The 24,142-nt window shown below is 36.9% G+C and overlaps 9 non-coding genes across 9 annotated transcripts; all 9 read right to left on the reverse strand.

The window, feature by feature from the left end:
• Positions 1-4,194: 4,194 nt before the first annotated feature.
• TRNAC-GCA (transfer RNA cysteine (anticodon GCA)) lies at positions 4,195-4,266 on the reverse strand. Its single transcript has one exon. It is a non-coding gene; the product is annotated as a tRNA-Cys (tRNA).
• A 1,178-nt stretch (positions 4,267-5,444) lies between these two features.
• On the reverse strand, positions 5,445-5,516 carry TRNAC-GCA (transfer RNA cysteine (anticodon GCA)). Its single transcript has one exon. It is a non-coding gene; the product is annotated as a tRNA-Cys (tRNA).
• A 1,178-nt stretch (positions 5,517-6,694) lies between these two features.
• On the reverse strand, positions 6,695-6,766 carry TRNAC-GCA (transfer RNA cysteine (anticodon GCA)). Its single transcript has one exon. It is a non-coding gene; the product is annotated as a tRNA-Cys (tRNA).
• Positions 6,767-8,204: 1,438 nt separating this feature from the next.
• On the reverse strand, positions 8,205-8,276 carry TRNAC-GCA (transfer RNA cysteine (anticodon GCA)). The gene has a single exon. It is a non-coding gene; the product is annotated as a tRNA-Cys (tRNA).
• Positions 8,277-9,958: 1,682 nt separating this feature from the next.
• On the reverse strand, positions 9,959-10,030 carry TRNAC-GCA (transfer RNA cysteine (anticodon GCA)). The gene has a single exon. It is a non-coding gene; the product is annotated as a tRNA-Cys (tRNA).
• A 670-nt stretch (positions 10,031-10,700) lies between these two features.
• TRNAC-GCA (transfer RNA cysteine (anticodon GCA)) lies at positions 10,701-10,772 on the reverse strand. Its single transcript has one exon. It is a non-coding gene; the product is annotated as a tRNA-Cys (tRNA).
• Positions 10,773-11,715: 943 nt separating this feature from the next.
• TRNAC-GCA (transfer RNA cysteine (anticodon GCA)) lies at positions 11,716-11,787 on the reverse strand. The gene has a single exon. It is a non-coding gene; the product is annotated as a tRNA-Cys (tRNA).
• A 5,995-nt stretch (positions 11,788-17,782) lies between these two features.
• TRNAC-GCA (transfer RNA cysteine (anticodon GCA)) lies at positions 17,783-17,854 on the reverse strand. The gene has a single exon. It is a non-coding gene; the product is annotated as a tRNA-Cys (tRNA).
• A 432-nt stretch (positions 17,855-18,286) lies between these two features.
• Positions 18,287-18,358, reverse strand: TRNAC-GCA (transfer RNA cysteine (anticodon GCA)). Its single transcript has one exon. It is a non-coding gene; the product is annotated as a tRNA-Cys (tRNA).
• Positions 18,359-24,142: the final 5,784 nt, after the last annotated feature.

A 24,142-nucleotide genomic window follows, 5' to 3' on the forward strand; every position in this document is an offset into this window, starting at 1 on the left:
CCCGGGTTTTCGCACGACCACCGAGTTCTGACCTGCGGCTGCGGAATAATTAGTGGTCGTGGCTGAAAAGGAGGGCTGCTTTTGGGACAGCATCAGACGCAACCACACATTTGTCGCTTTCACCCCCCAACCTAGATCGGGCTGTAGGGCCAGACGCCTGCGGAACTCCTCGTCATACCGACGCCAGGCTGAACCGCCGTGCGACTTGTACGAACTATATATCATGTCCTGATATATAAACAACTCGGAGCAGCGTTCCGGATGCTTCTGGCCCATAATACAGCCCAATACTGCGAAGGCCTGGAGCCAATTATTCATTGTTAAGCCGATTTTCGATCTCCCCCTATCGAAACCCCTATCGTTAGCTCTATCCACCATTTGTTGGTCCGCTGATAACAGCGACCATATGTCAATATAATCGTTGTTCCATATCTTCTGTCTAGTGTCTAGATCTATATGAGCGCCTAGCGGGCTGATCCCGCAGAAGAAGGCGTTTTTGTGTAGATTAGCGGACTGTGGTGTTGTGTTGTTCACCACATTTCCCCTTGCATGAGATAATTGTAGGATTTAACGCTGAAGTTAGCTCCATTTCCTTTACATTAACCCCGTAGCGTAACGTTTCCTCGCTATCCTTGGAACACTCACCGCTGTGTGACTCTGGACGAGTGTACACCGATCCTGGAGGAACCCCCGCAGATGTTGACGGGGTGATGTCGCAGGACGGGGAAACTCTGGCTCCCGCTACAGCGGGGGATTGATGCTGAGTAACTTGCGATGGAGCCCTATTACTACCACGTAGTGGCGGATTGTTGGCTCCGTCTTCCGCGACTGCGTGGTGGTTGTTGTGGCTGGAAGCCACGGGGGATTGTTCTCCCCGGCTGATAGCCCAAGAGGGTGTCCGCGATTTAGATGATTTGCCACGTGCGCGACTTCTATCCGGACTCTGCGATAATTTGGACCCCTCAGATGTTGTCTGAGATCTGCGGCAGCTCCTATGGGAGCTGCATCTGCGACGGTGACGGGAGGGGCGTTTAGAGGGGTAGCGGGAACGGTGATGGGAGTTATCTGATGAGGATTGGGAGGACGTGCGGCGTCTACGCCTTCGTCCGCCGTTGCTCAGCGGTGTAATGGGGGGTTCTAGCGGTATTATGGGGGTGAATATTGGAGGTATACGGTCCTGTAGTGCTACTTAGAAGGGGTGGAGTCAGGCGGTAACTGTATTCAGCCTCGTTGCTGGGATTTAATGGGGCAGCAGTTGACAGATAATTTTTATTAGAAAATTGGGCAATGGGGGGAGGTGTAAATATGTCCGTGCTTGGTGCGTTTCTTGATATTACGCAGTGATTCCCATTGTGCAGCTGTTGAGCGCCTTGCTCGGTCCTATGGGACCGAACAATGCGCTCTTCAGCCGCGCTGTAACCACTTCGTCCTGACCCCTGATACCCCCGTGCAGGCACCAGTGCGGTGTCTGCCGGGGGTGGGCAGGAGGTCAGACCAGGTGAGAAATCAGCGCGCTGATCGGTCTGGTCTGACCGATCAGCGCGCTCTGGGGACCATGGGGCGCTATTGGTAGCCTCCAGGTTACCCCCTGCGGGCGGCATATAGGTGCCCGCAGGGAAGGTAACGGAGGATTGTCCGGCGCTGTAACCAGCGCTGCTGAAATGAGGGGACCGGAAGTGGGCAGGCGGAGACAGGAAGTCGGTGGGTGGAGCTTCCACCGAGCGTCGGACCGCTGCAGCGAGCGTGCCCGAGGACGCCAGCCGCTGCGAGACGGCGAGGCCGCCCCTTCTCCGACCTGGAGCCGCTCCGGGGCGCGGGGTAGGCGGGCAGACCGCCTTCCCTCCGCACAGCCGCGGTACCCGCCGGAGCGGCCAGGGAAGGAGGCGAAGCCTCACACCGCCCGGCGCCGCTAGCCAGCTCACCACCGGCCACCAGAGGCACAGGGGGAGGAGGCGACACTGCCAGCTGCACGCCACGGCCCACGACGCCCGGGGGGACTACCCTTGTTTTACGATGTGTGCCACGCCTGGCCCTCCCCCGCCGCTTCCTGGAGGACCTCACAATGTCTGCGGCTGGGATACTCTTGGCCCGTAGGGTGGAAGAGAGGGGCAGAACCGATTCTACCTCCGGACCGCATGAACGCTGCATGGGACGGCCCCCAGCTGGCGAGCAAGCCAGCGTGGAAGGTGAGCTTGCCATCAGGGGCCCCGGGGGCGCAGGCATGAGGGAGGATGACGCCGGACAAGATAAGGGGGGTGTGAGCAGGGGGTCGGGAGAGGGCACAGAGAGCTGAGCCCTGATGTCGGTAAAAACGGACCGAAGCCAGTTCTCACCTCTCTGTGCTGCTCTCTTCTGTAAGGCCTCAATCAGGGGGTCCGACATCACGACTGCAGGGACAAAAGCTTCCAGGTGTCCTGCCGAGAGTGAAAGAGAAAGTTCCCGGCCGGACACCTGGATTTAACCCCTGTAGGAGTGGCCGTAGGACCCCTCCCCTCTAGTGCCCACTGGCCGGCTGGGGGTCTTCCAATTAGTGCATCACTAAGGGGGGAGTGATGCTAGGGGGGAAATGGCACAGACCACCTTTACGTGCAGCTCTCTATAAGTGCTCCCCAGTCAGAGACGCGTACCTTAATCAGTACCGCGTCTGCCAAGAAACACAAAGGTATTTTTATTCTACAAGTCATTTCTTAGGTTTAGAGTCTACCAATGTGCCATGTGAATTTTTTGCAGATTTCTTTTCAGACAAAATTTCTCAAGCATTTTCCTACATTTCTTATGTTGTTTTCATATTAAGAAGGCACATCAAACATGATCTTTTTGCTACTTTTCTTAAATAGTATTCAAATTAAGAAAGTACATAATCATGAATTCAACTTCATATGGTTCTAAAACTTCCATGAACATATAGGTAAAAATGCATGTTTAATCTGTTGAAAAAGTGCATACAAAGGGCACTCGGAGTTGAACCAAGGACCTCTTGATCTGCAGTCAAATGGTCTACCACTGAGCTATACCCCCTATATTTGAAAACAAAAACTTTTTTTTTTTTGCATAAAACCTGAAAGAAAGATTTTTACACAGTTTTACATTGTGGTGACTTTTTATTACTTTGATGTGCATTTTACTTTGTTAAACAGAGTTCATTAATTCAAAAAGTACAAGGAAACACAAAGGTATTTTTACTTTACAAGTCATTTCTTGGGTTTAGATTCTACCAATGTGCCACATGTATCTTTTGTAGCTTTCATTTCAGACAAAATTTCTCGAGCATTTTCCTACATTTCTTAAGTTGTTTTCATATTAAGAAGGCACATCAACATGATCTTTTTGCTACATTTCTTAATCAGAATCCACATGAAGAAAGTACATAAACATGAACTCAACTTCATATGGTTCTAAAACTTCCATGAACATATAGGTAAAATAGCATGATTAATCTGTTGAAAAAGTGTCTACAGGGGGCACTCGGAGTTGAACCAAGGACCTCTTGATCTGCAGTCAAATGCTCTACCACTGAGTTATACCCCCTATATTAGAAAACAAAAACTTTTTTTATGCATAAAACCTGAAAGATTTTTACACAGTTTTACATTGTGGTGACTTTTTATTACTTTGATGTGCATTTTACTTTGATAAACAGAGTCCATTAATTCAAAAAGTACAAAGAAACACAAAGGTATTTTTATTTTACAAGTCATTTCTTGGATTTAGAGTCTACCAATGTGCCATATGTATCTTTTGTATCTTTTGTAGATTTCTTTTCAGACAAAATTTCTCAAGCATTTTCCTACATTTCTTAAGTTGTTTTCATATTAAGAAGTCACATCAATGGTGACTTTTTATTACTTTGATGTGCATTATACTTTGATAAACAGGGTTCATTAATTCAAAAAGTACAAAGAAACACAAAGGTATTTTTATTTTACAAGTCATTTCTTGGGTTTAGAATCTACCAATGTGCCATGTGTATTTTTTGTAGATTTCTTTTCAGACAAAATTTCTCAAGCATTTTCCTACATTTCTTAAGTTGTTTTCATATTAAGAAGGCACATCAACATGATCTTTTTGCTACTTTTCTTAAATAGTATTCAAATTAAGAAAATACATAAACATGAATTCAACTTCATATGGTTCTAAAACTTTCATGAACATATAGGTAAAAAAGCATGATTAATCTGTTGAAAAAGTGCATACAGGAGGCACTTGGAGTTGAACCAAGGACCTCTTGATCTGCAGCCAAATGCTCTACCACTGAGCTATACCCCCTATATTTGAAACCAAAAACATTTTTTTTTTTGCATAAAACCTGAAAGATTTTTACACAGTTTTACATTGTGGTGAATTTTTATTACTTTGATGTGCATTTTACTTTGTTAAACTGAGTTCATTAATTCAAAAAGTACAATGAAACACAAATGTATTTTTATTTTACAAGTCATTTCTTGGGTTTAGAGTCTACCAATGTGCCATATGTATCTTTTGTAGATTTCTTTTCAGACAAAATTTCTCAAGCATTTTCCTACATTTCTTAAGTTGTTTTCATATTAAGAAGGCACATCAACATGATCTTTTTGCTACTTTTCTTAAATAGTATTCAAATTAAGAAAGTACATAAACATGAATTCAACTTCATATGGTTCTAAAACTTCCATGAACATATAGGTAAAAAAGCATGTTTAATCTGTTGAAAAAGTGCATACAGGGGGCACTCGGAGTTGAACCAAGGACCTCTTGATCTGCAGTCAAATGCTCTACCACTGAGAAATACCCCCTATAATTGAAAACAAAAACTTTTTTCTTTTTTTTGCATAAAACCTGAAAGATTTTTACACAGTTTTACATTGTGGTGACTTTTTATTACTTTGATGTGCATTTTACTTTGATAAACAGAGTTCATTAATTCAAAAAGTACAAAGAAACACAAAGGTATTTTTATTTTACAAGTCATTTCTTGAGTTCAGAGTCTACCAATGTGCCATATGTATCTTTTGTATCTTTTGTAGATTTCTTTTCAGACAAAATTTCTCAAGCATTTTCCTACATTTCTTAAGTTGTTTTCATATTAAGAAGTCACATCAATGGTGACTTTTTATTACTTTGATGTGCATTATACTTTGATAAACAGGGTTCATTAATTCAAAAAGTACAAAGAAACACAAAGGTATTTTTATTTTACAAGTCATTTCTTGGGTTTAGAATCTACCAATGTGCCATGTGTATTTTTTGTAGATTTCTTTTCAGACAAAATTTCTCAAGCATTTTCCTACATTTCTTAAGTTGTTTTCATATTAAGAAGGCACATCAACATGATCTTTTTGCTACTTTTCTTAAATAGTATTCAAATTAAGAAAATACATAAACATGAATTCAACTTCATATGGTTCTAAAACTTTCATGAACATATAGGTAAAAAAGCATGATTAATCTGTTGAAAAAGTGCATACAGGAGGCACTTGGAGTTGAACCAAGGACCTCTTGATCTGCAGCCAAATGCTCTACCACTGAGCTATACCCCCTATATTTGAAACCAAAAACATTTTTTTTTTTGCATAAAACCTGAAAGATTTTTACACAGTTTTACATTGTGGTGAATTTTTATTACTTTGATGTGCATTTTACTTTGTTAAACTGAGTTCATTAATTCAAAAAGTACAATGAAACACAAATGTATTTTTATTTTACAAGTCATTTCTTGGGTTTAGAGTCTACCAATGTGCCATATGTATCTTTTGTAGATTTCTTTTCAGACAAAATTTCTCAAGCATTTTCCTACATTTCTTAAGTTGTTTTCATATTAAGAAGGCACATCAACATGATCTTTTTGCTACTTTTCTTAAATAGTATTCAAATTAAGAAAGTACATAAACATGAATTCAACTTCATATGGTTCTAAAACTTCCATGAACATATAGGTAAAAAAGCATGTTTAATCTGTTGAAAAAGTGCATACATGGGGCACTCGGAGTTGAACCAAGGACCTCTTGATCTGCAGTCAAATGCTCTACCACTGAGAAATACCCCCTATAATTGAAAACAAAAACTTTTTTCTTTTTTTTGCATAAAACCTGAAAGATTTTTACACAGTTTTACATTGTGGTGACTTTTTATTACTTTGATGTGCATTTTACTTTGATAAACAGAGTTCATTAATTCAAAAAGTACAAAGAAACACAAAGGTATTTTTATTTTACAAGTCATTTCTTGAGTTCAGAGTCTACCAATGTGCCATATGTATCTTTTGTATCTTTTGTAGATTTCTTTTCAGACAAAATTTCTCAAGCATTTTCCTACATTTCTTAAGTTGTTTTCATATTAAGAAGTCACATCAATGGTGACTTTTTATTACTTTGATGTGCATTATACTTTGATAAACAGGGTTCATTAATTCAAAAAGTACAAAGAAACACAAAGGTATTTTTATTTTACAAGTCATTTCTTGGGTTTAGAATCTACCAATGTGCCATGTGTATTTTTTGTAGATTTCTTTTCAGACAAAATTTCTCAAGCATTTTCCTACATTTCTTAAGTTGTTTTCATATTAAGAAGGCACATCAACATGATCTTTTTGCTACTTTTCTTAAATAGTATTCAAATTAAGAAAATACATAAACATGAATTCAACTTCATATGGTTCTAAAACTTTCATGAACATATAGGTAAAAAAGCATGATTAATCTGTTGAAAAAGTGCATACAGGAGGCACTTGGAGTTGAACCAAGGACCTCTTGATCTGCAGCCAAATGCTCTACCACTGAGCTATACCCCCTATATTTGAAACCAAAAACATTTTTTTTTTTGCATAAAACCTGAAAGATTTTTACATTGTGGTGAATTTTTATTACTTTGATGTGCATTTTACTTTGTTAAATTGAGTTCATTAATTCAAAAAGTACAATGAAACACAAATGTATTTTTATTTTACAAGTCATTTCTTGGGTTTAGAGTCTACCAATGTGCCATATGTATCTTTTGTAGATTTCTTTTCAGACAAAATTTCTCAAGCATTTTCCTACATTTCTTAAGTTGTTTTCATATTAAGAAGGCACATCAACATGATCTTTTTGCTACTTTTCTTAAATAGTATTCAAATTAAGAAAGTACATAAACATGAATTCAACTTCATATGGTTCTAAAACTTCCATGAACATATAGGTAAAAAAGCATGTTTAATCTGTTGAAAAAGTGCATACAGGGGGCACTCGGAGTTGAACCAAGGACCTCTTGATCTGCAGTCAAATGCTCTACCACTGAGAAATACGCCCTATAATTGAAAACAAAAACTTTTTTCTTTTTTTTGCATAAAACCTGAAAGATTTTTACACAGTTTTACATTGTGGTGACTTTTTATTACTTTGATGTGCATTTTACTTTGATAAACAGAGTTCATTAATTCAAAAAGTACAAAGAAACACAAAGGTATTTTTATTTTACAAGTCATTTCTTGGGTTTAGAGTCTTCCAATGTGCCATATGTATCTTTTGTAGATTTCTTTTCAGACAAAATTTCTCAAGCATTTTCCTACATTTCTTAAGTTGTTTTCATATTAAGAAGGCACATCAACATTATCTTTTTGCTACATTTCTTAATCAGAATCCACATTAAGAAAGTACATAAACATGAATTCAACTTCGTATGGTTCAAAAACTTTCATGAACATATAGGTAAAAAAGTATGTTTAATCTGTTAAAAAAGTGTCTACAGAGGGCACTCGGAGTTGAATTAAGGACCTCTTGATCTGCAGTCAAATGCTCTACCACTGAGCTATACCCCCTATATTGGAGAACAAAAACTTTTTTTTTATGCATAAAACCTGAAAGATTTTTACACAGTTTTACATTGTGGTGACTTTTTATTACTTTGATGTGCATTGTACTTTGATAAACAGAGTTCATTAATTCAAAAAGTACAAAGAAACACAAAGGTATTTTTATTTTACAAGTCGTTTCTTGGATTTAGAGTCTACCAATGTGCCATATGTATCTTTTGTAGATTTCTTTTCAGACAAAATTTCTCAAGCATTTTCCTACATTTCTTAAGTTGTTTTCATATCAAGAAGGCACATCAACATTATCTTTTTGCTACATTTCTTAATCAGAATCCACATTAAGAAAGTACATAAACATGAATTCAACTTCGTATGGTTCAAAAACTTTCATGAACATATAGGTAAAAAAGCATGATTAATCTGTTGAAAAGGTGTCTACAGGGGGCACTCGGAGTTGAACCAAGGACCTCTTGATCTGCAGTCAAATGCTCTACCACTGAGCTATACCCCCTATATTTGAAACCAAAAACATTTTTTTTTTTTGCATAAAACCTGAAAGATTTTTACACAGTTTTACATTGTGGTGAATTTTTATTACTTTGATGTGCATTATACTTTGATAAACAGAGTTCATTAATTCAAAAAGTACAAAGAAACACAAAGGTATTTTTATTTTACAAGTCATTTCTTGAGTTCAGAGTCTACCAATGTGCCATATGTATCTTTTGTATCTTTTGTAGATTTCTTTTCAGACAAAATTTCTCAAGCATTTTCCTACATTTCTTAAGTTGTTTTCATATTAAGAAGGCACATCAATGGTGACTTTTTATTACTTTGATGTGCATTATACTTTGATAAACAGAGTTGATTAATTCAAAAAGTACAAAGAAACACAAAGGTATTTTTATTTTACAAGTCATTTCTTGGGTTTAGAATCTACCAATGTGCCATGTGTATTTTTTGTAGATTTCTTTTCAGACAAAATTTCTCAAGCATTTTCCTACATTTCTTAAGTTGTTTTCATATTAAGAAGGCACATCAACATGATCTTTTTGCTACTTTTCTTAAATAGTATTCAAATTAAGAAAGTACATAAACATGAATTCAACTTCATATGGTTCTAAAACTTTCATGAACATTTAGGTAAAAAAGCATGTTTAATCTGTTAAAAAAGTGTCTACAGGGGGCACTCGGAGTTGAATTAAGGACCTCTTGATCTGCAGTCAAATGCTCTACCACTGAGCTTTACCCCCTATGTTTGAAAACAAAAACTTTTTTTTTTTTTGCATAAAACCTGAAAGATTTTTACACAGTTTTACATTGTGGTGACTTTTTATTACTTTGATATGCATTTTACTTTGATAAACAGAGTTCATTAATTCAAAAAGTACAAAGAAACACAAAGGTATTTTTATTTTACAAGTCATTTCTTGGGTTTAGAGTCTACCAATGTGCCATATGTATCTTTTGTAGATTTCTTTTCAGACAAAATTTCTCAAGCATTTTCCTACATTTCTTCAGTTGTCTTCATATTAAGAAGGCACATCAACATTATCTTTTTGCTACATTTCTTAATCAGAATCCACATTAAGAAAGTACATAAACATGAATTCAACTTCGCATGGTTCAAAAACTTTGATGAACATATAGGTAAAAAAGCATGATTAATCTGTTGAAAAAGCGTCTACAGGGGGCACTCGGAGATGAACTAAGGACCTCTTGATCTGCAGTCAAATGCTCTACCACTGAGTTATACCCCCTATATTGGAAAACAAAAACTTTTTTTTTATGCATAAAACCTGAAAGATTTTTACACAGTTTTACATTGTGGTGACTTTTTATTACTTTGATGTGCATTTTACTTTGATAAACAGAGTCCATTAATTCAAAAAGTACAAAGAAACACAAAGGTATTTTTATTTTACAAGTCATTTCTTGGATTTAGAGTCTACCAATGTGCCATATGTATCTTTTGTAGATTTCTTTTCAGACAAAATTTCTCAAGCATTTTCCTACATTTCTTAAGTTGTTTTCATATTAAGAAGGCACATCAACATTATCTTTTTGCTACATTTCTTAATCAGAATCCACATTAAGAAAGTACATAAACATGAATTCAATTTCGTATGGTTCAAAAACTTTCATGAACATATAGGTAAAAAAGCATGATAAATCTGTTGAAAAGGTGTCTACAGGGGGCCCTCGGAGTTGAACCAAGGACCTCTTGATCTGCAGTCAAATGCTCTACCACTGAGCTATACCCCCTATATTTGAAACCAAAAACATTTTTTTTTTTTGCATAAAACCTGAAAGATTTTGACACAGTTTTACATTGTGGTGAATTTTTATTACTTTGATGTGCATTATACTTTGATAAACAGAGTTCATTAATTCAAAAAGTACAAAGAAACACAAAGGTATTTTTATTTTACAAGTCATTTCTTGAGTTCAGAGTCTACCAATGTGCCATATGTATCTTTTGTATCTTTTGTAGATTTCTTTTCAGACAAAATTTCTCAAGCATTTTCCTACATTTCTTAAGTTGTTTTCATATTAAGAAGGCACATCAATGGTGACTTTTTATTACTTTGATGTGCATTATACTTTGATAAACAGAGTTCATTAATTCAAAAAGTACAAAGAAACACAAAGGTATTTTTATTTTACAAGTCATTTCTTGGGTTTAGAATCTACCAATGTGCCATGTGTATTTTTTGTAGATTTCTTTTCAGACAAAATTTCTCAAGCATTTTCCTACATTTCTTAAGTTGTTTTCATATTAAGAAGGCACATCAACATGATCTTTTTGCTACTTTTCTTAAATAGTATTCAAATTAAGAAAGTACATAAACATGAATTCAACTTCATATGGTTCTAAAACTTCCATGAACATATAGGTAAAATGGCATGTTTAATCTGTTGAAAAAGTGCATACAGGGGGCACTCAGAGTTGAACTAAGGACCTCTTGATCTGCAGTCAAATGCTCTACCACTGAGCTATACCCCCTATATTAGAAAACAAAAGCTTTTTTTTTTTCTTTTGCATAAAACCTGAAAGATTTTTACACAGTTTTGCATTGTGGTGACTTTTTATTACTTTGATGGGCATTTTACTTTGATAAACAGATTTCATTAATTCAAAAAGTTCAAAGAAACACAAAGGTATTTTTATTTTACAAGTCATTTCTTGGGTTTAGAGTCTACCAATGTGCCATATCTATCTTTTGTAGATTTCTTTTCCGACAAAATTTCTCAAGCATTTTCCTACATTTCTTAAGTTGTTTTCATATTAAGAAGGCACATAAACATGATGTTTTTGCTACATTTCTTAATCAGAATCCACATTAAGAAAGTACATAAACATGAATTCAACTTCATATGGTTCTAAAACTTCCATGAACATATAGGTAAAAAGGCATGTTTAATCTGTTAAAAAAGTGTCTACAGGGGGCACTCGGAGTTGAATTAAGGACCTCTTGATCTGCAGACAAATGCTCTACCACTGATATATACCCCCTATATTTGAAAGCAAAAACTTTTTTTTTTTGCATAAAACCTGATAGATTTTTACACAGTTTTACATTATAGTGTCTTTTTATTACTTTGATGTGCATTTTACTTTGTTAAACAGAGTTCATTAATTCAAAAAGTACAAAGAAACACAAAGGTATTTTTATTTTACAAGTCATTTCTTGGGTTTAGAGTCTACCAATGTGCCATATGTATCTTTTGTAGATTTCTTTTCCGACAAAATTTCTCAAGCATTTTCCTACATTTCATAAGTTGTTTTCATATTAAGAAGGCACATCAACATGATCTTTTTGCTACATTTCTTAATCAGAATCCACATTAAGAAAGTACATAAACATGAATTCAACTTCATATGGTTCTAAAACTTTCATGAACATATAGGTAAAAAAGCATGTTTAATCTATTGAAAAAGTGCATACAGGGGGCACTCGGAGTTGAACCAAGGACCTCTTGATCTGCAGTCAAATGCTCTATCACTGAGCTATACCCCCTATATTTGAAAACAAAAACATTTTTTTTTGCATAAAACCTGAAAGATTTTTAAAAAGTTTTACATTGTGGTGACTTTTTATTACTTTGATGTGCATTTTACTTTGTTAAACAGAGTTCATTAGTTCAAAAAGTACAAAGAAACACAAAGGTATTTTTATTTTACAAGTCATTTCTTGGGTTTAGAGTCTACCAATGTGCCATATGTATCTTTTGTAGATTTCTTTTCCGACAAAATTTCTCAAGCATTTTCCTACATTTCTTAAGTTGTTTTCATATTAAGAAGGCACATCAACATGATCTTTTTGCTACATTTCTTAATCAGAATCCACAGTAAGAAAGTACATAAACATAAATTCAACTTCATATGGTTCTAAAACTTTCATGAACATATAGGTAAAAAAAGCATGATTAATCTGTTGAAAAAGCGTCTACAGGGGGCACTCGAAGTTGAACCAAGGACTTCTTGATCTGCAGTCAAATGCTCAACCACTGAGCTATACCCCCTATATTTGACAGCAAAAACTTTTTTTTTTTTTTTGCATAAAACCTGAAAGATTTTTACACAGTTTAACATTGTGGTGACTTTTTATTACTTTGATGGGCATTTTACTTTGATAAACAGAGTTCATTAATTCAAAAAGTACAAAGAAACACAAAGGTATTTTTATTTTACAAGTCATTTCTTGGGTTTAGAGTCTACCAATGTGCCATATGTATCTTTTGTAGTTTTCTTTTAAGACAAAATTTCTCAAGCATTTTCCTACATTTCTTAAGTTGTTTTCATATTAAGAAGGCACATCAACATGATCTTTTCGCTACTTTTCTTAAATAGTATTCAAATTAAGAAAGTACATAAACATGAATTCAACTTCATATGGTTCTAAAACTTCCATGAACATATAAGTAAAAAGGAATGTTTAATCTGTTGAAAAAGTGCATACAGGGTGCCCTTGGAGTTGAACCAAGGACCTCTTGATCTGCAGTCAAATGCTCTACCACAGAGCTATACCCCCTATATTTGAAAACAAAAACTTTTTTTTTTTTTTGCATAAAACCTGAAAGATTTTTACACAGTTTTACATTGTGGTGACTTTTTATTACTTTGATGTGCATTTTACTTTGTTAAACAGAGTTCATTAAATCAAAAAGTTCAAAGAAACACAAAGGTATTTTTATTTTACAAGTCATTTCTTGGGTTTAGAGTCTACCAATGTGCCATATCTATCTTTTGTAGATTTCTTTTCCGACAAAATTTCTCAAGCATTTTCCTACATTTCTTAAGTTGTTTTCATATTAAGAAGGCACATAAACATGATGTTTTTGCTACATTTCTTAATCAGAATCCACATTAAGAAAGTACATAAACATGAATTCAACTTCATATGGTTCTAAAACTTCCATGAACATATAGGTAAAAAGGCATGTTTAATCTGTTAAAAAAGTGTCTACAGGGGGCAGTCGGAGTTGAATTAAGGACCTCTTTATCTGCAGACAAATGCTCTACCACTGATATATACCCCCTATATTTGAAAGCAAAAACTTTTTTTTTTTGCATAAAACCTGAAAGATTTTTACACAGTTTTACATTGTGGTGACTTTTTATTACTTTGATGGGCATTTTACTTTGATAAACAGAGTTCATTAATTCAAAAAGTTCAAAGAAACACAAAGGTATTTTTATTTTACAAGTCATTTCTTGGGTTTAGAGTCTACCAATGTGCCATATCTATCTTTTGTAGATTTCTTTTCCGACAAAATTTCTCAAGCATTTTCCTACATTTCTTAAGTTGTTTTCATATTAAGAAGGCACATAAACATGATGTTTTTGCTACATTTCTTAATCAGAATCCACATTAAGAAAGTACATAAACATGAATTCAACTTCATATGGTTCTAAAACTTCCATGAACATATAGGTAAAAAGGCATGTTTAATCTGTTAAAAAAGTGTCTACAGGGGGCAGTCGGAGTTGAATTAAGGACCTCTTGATCTTCAGACAAATGCTCTACCACTGATATATACCCCCTATATTTGAAAGCAAAAACTTTTTTTTTTTGCATAAAACCTGAAAGATTTTTACACAGTTTTACATTATGGTGTCTTTTTATTACTTTGATGTGCATTTTACTTTGATAAACAGAGTTCATTAATTCAAAAAGTACAAAGAAACACAAAGGTATTTTTATTTTACAAGTCATTTCTTGGGTTTAGAGTCTACCAATGTGCCATATGTATCTTTTGTAGATTTCTTTTCCGACAAAATTTCTCAAGCATTTTCCTACATTTCTTAAGTTGTTTTCATATTAAGAAGGCACATCAACATGATCTTTTTGCTACATTTCTTAATCAGAATCCACATTAAGAAAGTACATAAACATAAATTCAACTTCATATGGTTCTAAAACTTTCATGAACATATAGGTAAAAAAGCATGATTAATCTGTTGAAAAAGTGTCTACAGGGGGCACTCGAAGTTGAACCAAGGACTTCTTGATCTGCAGTTAAACGCTCTACCATTGAGCTATACCCCCTATATTTGAAAACAAAACTTTTTTTTTTTTTGCATAAACCTGAAAGATTTTTACACAGTTTTACACTATGGTGACTTGTTATTACTTTGATGTGCATTTTACTTTGATAAACAGAGTTCATTAATTCAAAAAGTACAAAGAAACACAAAGGTATTTTTATTTTACAAGTCATTTCTTGGGTTTAGAGACTACCAATGTGCCATATGTATCTTTTGCAGATTTCTTTTCAGACAAAATTTCTCAAGCATTTTCCTACATTTCTTAAGCTGTTTTCATATTAAGAAGGCACATCAACATGATCTTTTTGCTACTTTTCTTAAACAGTATTCAAATTAAGAAAGTACATAAACATGAATTCAACTTCATATGGCTCTAAAACTTCCATGAACATATAGGTAAAAAGGCATGTTTAATCTGTTAAAAAAGTGTCTACAGGGGGCACTCGGAGTTGAATTAAGGACCTCTTGATCTGCAGACAAATGCTCTACCACTGATATATACCCCCTATATTTGAAAGCAAAAACTTTTTTTTTTTGCATAAAACCTGAAAGATTTTTACACAGTTTTACATTATGGTGTCTTTTGATTACTTTGATATGCATTTTACTTTGATAAACAGAGTTCATTAATTCAAAAAGTACAAAGAAACACAAAGGTATTTTTATTTTACAAGTCATTTCTTGGGTTTAGAGTCTACCAATTTGCCATGTGTATCTTTTGTAGATTTCTTTTCCGACAAAATTTCTCAAGCATTTTCCTACATTTCTTAAGTTGTTTTCATATTAAGAAGGCACATCAACATGATCTTTTTGCTACATTACTTAATCAGAATCCACATTAAGAAAGTACATAAACATGAATTCAACTTCATATGGTTCTAAAACTTCCATGAACATATAGGTAAAAAAGCATGTTTAATCTATTGAAAAAGTGCATACAGGGAGCACTCGGAGTTGAACCAAGGACCTCTTGATCTGCAGTCAAATGCTCTACCACTGAGCTATCCCTCCTATATTTGAAAACAAAAACTTTTTTTTTTTGCATAAAACCTGAAAGATTTTTATACAGTTTTACATTGTGGTGACTTTTTATTACTTTGATGGGCATTTTACTTTGATAAACAGAGTTCATTAATTCAAAAAGTTCAAAGAAACACAAAGGTATTTTTATTTTACAAGTCATTTCTTGGGTTTAGAGTCTACCAATGTGCCATATGTATCTTTTGTAGATTTCTTTTCCGACAAAATTTCTCAAGCATTTTCCTACATTTCTTAAGTTGTTTTCATATTAAGAAGGCACATCAACATGATCTTTTTGCTACATTTCTTAATCAGAATCCACATTAAGAAAGTACATAAACATGAATTCAACTTCATATGGTTCTAAAACTTTCATGAACATATAGGTAAAAAAGCATGTTTAATCTATTGAAAAAGTGCATACAGGGGGCATTCGGAGTTGAACCAAGGACCTCTTGATCTGCAGTCAAATGCTCTACCACTGAGCTATACCCCTTATATTTGAAAACAAAAACTTTTTTTTTTGCATAAAACCTGAAAGATTTTTACACAGTTTTACACTATGGTGACTTGTTATTACTTTGATGTGCATTTTACTTTGATAAACAGAGTTCATTAATTCAAAAAGTACAAAGAAACACAAAGGTATTTTTATTTTACAAGTCATTTCTTGGGTTTAGAGACTACCAATGTGCCATATGTATCTTTTGCAAATTTCTTTTCAGACAACATTTCTCAAGCATTTTCCTACATTTCTTAAGCTGTTTTCATATTAAGAAGGCACATCAACATGATCTTTTTGCTACTTTTCTTAAATAGTATTCAAATTAAGAAAGTACATAAACATGAATTCAACTTCATATGGTTCTAAAACTTCCATGAACATATAGGTAAAAGGCATGTTTAATCTGTTGAAAAAGTGCATACAGGGGACACTCGGAGTTGAACTAAGGACCTCTTGATCTTCAGTCAAATGCTCTACCACTGAGCTATACCCCCTATATTTGAAAACAAAAACTTTTTTTTTTTTTTTGCATAAAACCTGAAAGATTTTTACACAGTTTAACATTGTGGTGAATTTTTATTACTTTGATGGGCATTTTACTTTGATAAACAGAGTTCATTAATTCAAAAAGTACAAAGAAACACAAAGGTATTTTTATTTTACAAGTCATTTCTTGGGTTTAGAGTCTACCAATTTGCCATGTGTATCTTTTGTAGATTTCTTTTCCGACAAAATTTCTCAAGCATTTTCCTACATTTCTTAAGTTGTTTTCATATTAAGAAGGCACATCAACATAATCTTTTTGCTACATTTCTTAATCAGAATCCACATTAAGAAAGTACATAAACATGAATTCAACTTCATATGGTTCTAAAACTTCCATGAACATATAGGTAAAAAAGCATGTTTAATCTATTGAAAAAGTGCATACAGGGAGCACTCGGAGTTGAACCAAGGACCTCTTGATCTGCAGTCAAATGCTCTACCACTGAGCTATCCCTCCTATATTTGAAAACAAAAACTTTTTTTTTTTGCATAAAACCTGAAAGATTTTTACACAGTTTTACATTGTGGTGACTTTTTATTACTTTGATGGGCATTTTACTTTGATAAACAGAGTTCATTAATTCAAAAAGTTCAAAGAAACACAAAGGTATTTTTATTTTACAAGTCATTTCTTGGGTTTAGAGTCTACCAATGTGCCATATCTATCTTTTGTAGATTTCTTTTCCGACAAAATTTCTCAAGCATTTTCCTACATTTCTTAAATTGTTTTCATATTAAGAAGGCACATAAACATGATGTTTTTGCTACATTTCTTAATCAGAATCCACATTAAGAAAGTACATAAACATGAATTCAACTTCATATGGTTCTAAAACTTCCATGAACATATAGGTAAAAAGGCATGTTTAATCTGTTAAAAATGTGTCTACAGGGGGCACTCGGAGTTGAATTAAGGACCTCTTGATCTGCAGACAAATGCTCTACCACTGATATATACCCCCTATATTTGAAAGCAAAAATTTTTTTTTTTGCATAAAACCTGATAGATTTTTACACAGTTTTACATTATGGTGTCTTTTATTACTTTGATGTGCATTTTACTTTGATAAACAGAATTCATTAATTCAAAAAGTACAAAGAAACACAAAGGTATTTTTATTTTACAAGTCATTTCTTGGGTTTAGAGTCTACCAATGTGCCATATGTATCTTTTGTAGATTTCTTTTCCGACAAAATTTCTCAAGCATTTTCCTACATTTCTTAAGTTGTTTTCATATTAAGAAGGCACATCAACATTATCTTTTTGCTACATTTCTTAATCAGAATCCACATTAAGAAAGTACATAAACATGAATTCAACTTCATATGGTTCTAAAACTTTCATGAACATATAGGTAAAAAAGCATGATTAATCTGTTGAAAAAGTGCATACAGGGGGCACTCGGAGTTGAACCAAGGACCTCTTGATCTGCAGTCAAATGCTCTACCACTGAGCTATACCCCTTATATTTGAAAACAAAAACTTTTTTTTTTGCATAAAACCTGAAAGATTTTTACACAGTTTTACACTATGGTGACTTGTTATTACTTTGATGTGCATTTTACTTTGATAAACAGAGTTCATTAATTCAAAAAGTACAAAGAAACACAAAGGTATTTTTATTTTACAAGTCATTTCTTGGGTTTAGAGACTACCAATGTGCCATATGTATCTTTTGCAGATTTCTTTTCAGACAAAATTTCTCAAGCATTTTCCTTCATTTCTTAAGCTGTTTTCATATTAAGAAGGCACATCAACATGATCTTTTTGCTACTTTTCTTAAATAGTATTCAAATTAAGAAAGTACATAAACATGAATTCAACTTCATATGGTTCTAAAACTTCCATGAACATATAGGTAAAAAGGCATGTGTAATCTGTTGAAAAAGTGCATACAGGGGACACTCGGAGTTGAACCAAGGACCTCTTGATCTGCAGTCAAATGCTCTACCACTGAGCTATACCCCCTATATTTGAAAACAAAAACTTTTTTTATTTTTTTTGCATAAAACCTGAAAGATTTTTACACAGTTTAACATTGTGGTGACTTTTTATTACTTTGATGGGCATTTTACTTTGATAAACAGAGTTCATTAATTCAAAAAGTACAAAGAAACACAAAGGTATTTTTATTTTACAAGTCATTTCTTGGGTTTAGAGTCTACCAATTTGCCATGTGTATCTTTTGTAGATTTCTTTTCCGACAAAATTTCTCAAGCATTTTCCTACATTTCTTAAGTTGTTTTCATATTAAGAAGGCACATAAACATGATGTTTTTGCTACATTTCTTAATCAGAATCCACATTAAGAAAGTACATAAACATGAATTCAACTTCATATGGTTCTAAAACTTCCATGAACATATAGGTAAAAAGGCATGTTTAATCTGTTAAAAAAGTGTCTACAGGGGGCAGTCGGAGTTGAATTAAGGACCTCTATGATCTGCAGACAAATGCTCTACCACTGAGCTATACCCCCTATATTTGAAAACAAAACCTTTTTTTTTTTTTTTGCATAAAACCTGAAAGATTTTTACACAGTTTAACATTGTGGTGACTTTTTATTACTTTGATGGGCATTTTACTTTGATAAACAGAGTTCATTAATTCAAAAAGTACAAAGAAACACAAAGGTATTTTTATTTTACAAGTCATTTCTTGGGTTTAGAGTCTACCAATTTGCCATGTGTATCTTTTGTAGATTTCTTTTCCGACAAAATTTCTCAAGCATTAATGCAGTAATCTCAGCCAGGTATGGCAGGCAGCAATAAGGAGTGGACTGATGCACAAATTAAATAAAAAGTGTGGACAAACAAAAAAGATAGCTGTGCAGAAAGGAAGGAACAAGAGGATTTGTGCTTTGAAAAAAGCAGTTGGTTTGCACAGCGGCGTACACACAGCAATGCAGCTATCAGGGAGCCTTCTAGGGCAGCTCAATGAGCTACAGCGCTGAGGGGAAAAAAAAAAAAATGTAGCTTCCACTGTCCCTGCACACCGAAGGTGGTGTTGGGCAGTGGAAATCGCTACAGCACAAGCGGTTTGGTGGTTAATGGACCCTGCCTAACGCTATCCCTGCTTCTGACGAAGCGGCAGCAACCTCTCCCTAAGCTCAGACCAGCAGCAGTAACATGGCGGTCGGCGGGAACTCCCCTTTATAGCCCCTGTGACGCCGCAGACAGCAAGCCAATCACTGCAATGCCCTTCTCTAAGATGGTGGGGACCAGGACCTATGTCATCACGCTGCCCACACTCTGCGTTTACCTTCATTGGCTGAGAAATGGCGCTTTTCGCGTCATTGAAACGCGACTTTGGCGCGAAAGTCGCGTACCGCATGGCCGACCCCGCACAGGGGTCGGATCGGGTTTCATGAAACCCGACTTTGCCAAAAGTCGGCGACTTTTGAAAATGAACGACCCATTTCGCTCAACCCTACTGGACACAGATGACTATGTACATGGCTCCAGCACATCAGGAAGATTGCCGTTTTCTGGTGTTGCATAACCTGCATGATGTTGTTGTACTAGGTTTCCCATGGTTACAGGAACATAATCCAGTGCTGGATTGGAAAACTATGTCGGTGACTAGTTGGGGTTGTCAAGGGGTACATAGTGACGTTCCTTTGATGTCAATTTCCTCTTCCCCCTCTCCTGAGGTTCCTGAGTTTTTGTCAGATTTCCTGGATGTATTTGATGAGCCCAAGTCCAGTTCCCTTCCTCCTCATAGGGACTGTGATTGTGCTATTAACTTGATTCCTGGTTGCAAGTTCCCTAAGGGCCGACTTTTCAATCTGTCTGTGCCGGAGCATGCCGCCATGCGGAGTTATGTTAAGAAGTCTTTGGAGAAGGGGCATATTCGTCCCTCTTTGTCACCTTTGGGAGCTGGTTTCTTTTTTGTTGCTAAGAAGGATGGCTCCTTGAGACCCTGTATTGATTATCGTCTTCTTAATAAAATCACGGTCAAATTCCAATACCCCTTGCCCTTGCTTACGGATTTGTTTGCTCAGATTAAGGGGGCTAGGTGGTTTACTAAGATTGACCTCCGAGGGGCATATAATCTTGTTCGTATTAAACAGGGTGACGAATGGAAAACTGCATTTAATACGCCCAAAGGCCATTTTGAATATCTTGTGATGCCATTTGGGCTTTCTAATGCTCCATCTGTGTTCCAGTCTTTCATGCATGATATTTTCCGCAATTATCTTGATAAATTCATGGTCGTATATTTGGATGATATTTTGATTTTTTCCGATGATTGGGAGTCTCATGTGAAGCAGGTCTAAGTGCCTATTCGGAGTTCAGAAGGTCTCTTTTTTGGGTTTTATTTTCTCTCCCTCGTCTATAGAAATGGATCCTGTTAAGGTCCAAGCTATTCATGACTGGATCAAACCCACATCTCTGAAGGGCCTTCAAAAATTTTTGGGCTTTGCTAATTTTTATCGCCGTTTCATTGCCAACTTTTCCAGTGTGGTTAAGCCCCTTACTGATTTGACGAAGAAAGGCGCTGATGTAACGAATTGGTCCTCAGAGGCTGTTGAGGCCTTTCAGGAGCTTAAACGCCGATTTACTTCTGCCCCTGTGTTGCGTCAGCCGGATGTTTCTCTTCCTTTTCAGGTTGAGGTCGACACTTCTCAGATTGGGGCAGGGGCTGTTTTGTCTCAGAGGGAATCTGATGGTTCTTTGATGAAACCGTGTGGGTTTTTTTCCAGAAAGTTTTCGCCTGCGGAACGCAATTATGATGTCGGCAATCGGGAGTTGTTGGCTATGAAGTGGGTGTTTGAGGAGTGGCGACATTGGCTTGAGGGTGCTAAACACCGCGTTGTGGTCCTGACCGATCATAAGAATCTGATTTACCTCGAGTCGGCCAAGCGGCTGAATCCTAGACAGGCTCGATGGTCCCTGTTTTTCTCCCGTTTTGATTTTGTGGTCTTGTATCTTCCGGGATCTAAGAATGTTAAGGCTGATGCCCTCTCTAGGAGTTTTTCGCCTGATTCTCCTGGAGTCCTTGAGCCGGTTGGCATTCTTAAGGAGGGGGTGATTCTTTCTGCTATCTCCCCTGATTTGCGGCGGGTGCTTCAGGAATATCAGGCTGATAGGCCTGACCGCTGTCCAGTGGGGAAGCTGTTCGTTCCTGATAGATGGACAAGCAAGGTTATTTCTGAGGTTCATTGTTCAGTGTTGGCTGGTCATCCTGGGATTTTTGGTACCAGAGATTTGGTTGCTAGGTCCTTTTGGTGGCCTTCCTTGTCGCGCGATGTGTGTGCTTTTGTGCAGTCCTGTGGGACTTGCGCCCGGGCCAAGCCTTGCTGTTCCCGCGCTAGTGGGTTGCTTTTGCCTTTGCCGGTCCCTGAGAGGCCCTGGACGCATATTTCCATGGATTTTATTTTGGATCTTCCTGTTTCCCAGAAGATGTCTGTTATCTGGGTTGTTTGTGACCGGTTCTCTAAAATGGTCCATCTGGTACCTTTGCCTAAGTTGCCTTCCTCCTCAGATCTGGTTCCATTATTTTTTCAGCATGTGGTTCGTTTGCATGGCATTCCGGAGAATATTGTCTCTGACAGAGGTTCTCAGTTTGTCTCTAGATTTTGGCGGGCCTTTTGTGCTAGGATGGGCATTGATTTGTCTTTTTCTTCGGCGTTTCATCCTCAGACTAACGGCCAAACTGAGCAAACTGATCCGATCTTGGAGACCTATTTGAGATGCTTTGCGTCTGCTGATCAGGATGATTGTGTGGCTTTCTTGCCGTTGGCCGAGTTTGCCCTTAATAATCGGGCTAGTTCGGCTACTTTGGTTTCACCTTTCTTTTGTAATTTTGGTTTTCATCCTCGTTTTTCTTCTGGCCAGGTTGAGCCTTCTGATTGTCCTGGTGTTGATTCTGTGGTGGACAGGCTGCAGCAGATTTGGACTCATGTGTTGGACAATTTGACGTTGTCTCAGGAAAAGGCTCAACGTTTTGCTAACCCCCGCCGGTTTGTTGGTCCCCGGCTTCGTGTGGGGGATTTGGTTTGGTTGTCTTCTCGTCATGTTCCTATGAAGGTTTCCTCCCCTAAGTTTAAGCCTCGGTTTATTGGTCCTTATAACATTTCTGAAATTATTAATCCGGTGTCTTTTCGTTTGGCTCTTCCAGCCTCTTTTGCCATTTATAATGTTTTCCATAGATCTTTGTTACGGAGATATGTGGTGCCCGTTGTTCCCTCGGTTGACCCTCCTGCCCCGGTGTTGGTTGAGGGGGAGTTGGAATATGAGGTTGAGAAGATTTTGGATTCTCGTTTTTCAAGGTGGAGGCTTCAGTATCTTGTCAAGTGGAAGGGGTATGGCCAGGAGGATAATTCTTGGGTTGTTGCCTCCGATGTCCATGCCACTGATTTGGTTCGTGCTTTTCATTTGGCTCGTCCTGATCGGCCTAGGGGCTCTGGTGAGGGTTCGGTGACCCCTCCTCAAGGGGGGGTACTGTTGTGAATTCTGATCCTGGGCTCCCTCCGGTGGTTGTAAGTGGCACTTTTGTGAGTTCTGCTCTTGGGCTCCCTCTTGTGGTTTCAGGTGGTATGGCTGCTCCTTGGAGTTAGCTGTATTCAGCTGCCTCCACTTATCGTCTCCTCTCTCGCCTATTTAAGCCTAGCTGTTCCTTCAGCTAGTGCCACTTGTAAATGGTTCCTGGTTGGATTCACATCTCTTTGGAGTTCCCTGTTATCCTGACCAGTTCAGCAAAGCTAAGTTTTGGCTTACTTTTTCTGTCCATAGTTTGTGGACTTTTCCATTCTGTGCTTTCCTTGTTTGTCCAGCATTTTCAGTTTGAATTGTTTTCTGTCTTGCTGGAAGCTCTGGGAAGCAGAGTGACCCTCCACAGCTTTAGTCAGGTGTGGAGATTTTTTGTTTACTCTGCGTGGATTTTTGTAGTGTTTTATACTGACCGCACTGTGTTCCATCCTGTCCTATCTATCAAGCTAGACTGGCCTCCTGTGCTCATCCTGGTTTCATTCTGTGTATGTCTTTTTCCTCTCCACTCACAGTCATTATTTGTGGGGGGCTAATCTATCCTTTAGGGATTTTCTCTGAGGCAAGATAGTTTTCCTGCTTCTGTCTTCAGGGGTAGTTTGCTCTTAGGCTGTGACGAGATGCCTAGGGAGAGTTAGGAGCATTCCACGGCTGCTTCTAGTGTTGTGTTGAGCTTAGGGTCTGCGGTCAGTACAGTTACCACTTCCCTCAGAGCTCGTTCCATGTTGCTCCTAGACCACCGCATCATAACAGCTTTCCTCCTCTGGTTTCTGTGATTCTTTGGAGTAGACCTCTGATGCCCATGAAATAGAATGTGTAAACAGCTCTGCAGAATGGTCCATCTGTGGTTCCCGGCATTTGGAAATTTTTGATGTGGAGGAAAAAAGGGTTATAGGGGTGCCGTGTCTAATGATTATATTGTGTGTGATACTAAGGTGGTGGAGGAAGAGGAGGAGAGGCCACTTGATGAAGAGCTTGTCATCCACTGGAGCACATACTCTTTCTGGCCCTCATCTACATGAAGTACCACTGTGCGACTGCCAAAGAAAGGGAGTCGGGTAGCCCGGCCAGTAACAGATATTGTCATTGGTCTTTGTATAGGATGAGACGGTGTTTGTTCAGTTGAGCTTTTATTAACATTAACACCTAACCACACACCTAACGTACACATTGAACACCAAAACAGGGGTATGGAAACCACAATAAACGACCAAAAAGGCATAAATTATCTACAAAAATATTTATTAATCCATAAAAAGAC

The sequence above is a fragment of the Ranitomeya imitator genome, chromosome 1 (assembly GCF_032444005.1).
Source record: "Ranitomeya imitator isolate aRanImi1 chromosome 1, aRanImi1.pri, whole genome shotgun sequence".
NCBI lineage: Eukaryota > Metazoa > Chordata > Amphibia > Anura > Dendrobatidae > Ranitomeya > Ranitomeya imitator.